This window comes from Etheostoma spectabile, chromosome 10 (genome assembly GCF_008692095.1).
Source record: "Etheostoma spectabile isolate EspeVRDwgs_2016 chromosome 10, UIUC_Espe_1.0, whole genome shotgun sequence".
In the NCBI taxonomy this organism is placed as follows: Eukaryota; Metazoa; Chordata; class Actinopteri; order Perciformes; family Percidae; genus Etheostoma; species Etheostoma spectabile.
Genome location: NC_045742.1, coordinates 2,427,895 through 2,428,800, shown reverse-complemented (window position 1 = coordinate 2,428,800; position 906 = coordinate 2,427,895). Strand labels below are relative to the sequence as shown.

At 36.0% G+C, this 906-nt stretch overlaps 2 long non-coding RNA genes across 2 annotated transcripts in view; one reads left to right on the top strand and one right to left on the bottom strand.

Moving 5' to 3' along the window:
* Positions 1-93, bottom strand: part of LOC116697217 (uncharacterized) — a 17,941-nt gene extending 17,848 nt beyond the window's left edge. The window contains exon 1 of the long non-coding RNA XR_004333969.1: positions 82-93. This is a non-coding gene — a long non-coding RNA (uncharacterized LOC116697217). The remainder of the gene's footprint in view (positions 1-81) is intronic.
* The window catches only part of LOC116697215 (uncharacterized), a 142,360-nt gene that overhangs the window by 16,087 nt on the left and 125,367 nt on the right, over positions 1-906 (top strand). The gene's annotated exons all lie outside the window — the stretch shown is intronic.

The following is a 906-nucleotide window of genomic DNA, read 5'->3' as shown; positions in this document are numbered from 1 at the left end:
ATAAGTTAGTGTTACGTAGTGTTGAACGTCAAAAAAAGTGACAGACATGGGGGAAAAAGCATCAACAGTGTTGGAAAAAACGTAAGAAAAAGTTAAAACCATTGAGCATCAACAAAATTGTTGATTTTCAATTTTGACGGGAAGAACATCGCTCAGAAGATACTCCAGCTTTTGAGGAATTACTCACTATGGTTACTCCGCTAATTGCCCCCAAAAAAAGTTTAGAGACAGCCTCTCTCCCGGCGGACGCCTCACAGTGATTTTAAGATTCTTGGCAACAGGTGAGGTGCTACACTCATCAATGTCTTCTCTATTAATTTATAATACATTTCAGATTCCATTTCAGAAATTGTTGCTTAATATGTGTTGTTTGACAGGTGAAACCCTCCAGAGCCTTTCTTACTAATTTCGAATTGGTAATATTCCCAAAACCTGTGTTGCTATTCATCAAGTTCTCTGTGAAAAGTATGTTAAGGTATGCATTTTTAATATTATCTCATACAGCCTGGGTCTAAGTAGGCAGTCCTGCTTTAAATAACAGCAAAATGCGTAATCACAACAGCAAATGGGAAATGATGTAAAAACACACTAAGCAATGGAACACAGGTATGTTTAATAAACAGGAAATCATGGAATCAACAGCAACACCTCAAGATCAATTAATATAGGCCGAATTCATAACATCAATTACATTTAAAGGGGTTTTCATATGCAGCTCTCCTGTCCATTTACCCCAGATGTCACGTACTGTTAAAAGAAAATATTAACATTAAATATTAACATTACCGATGTCAATTTTCTGCTTTTAGTGCCCAATGTTGCAATATGTTTATGAATGTTGCAATATGTTTAAATTTGCAATAATATTGTATTATCATGGTCTAAGTATCGTGGGGATCCCCCCCC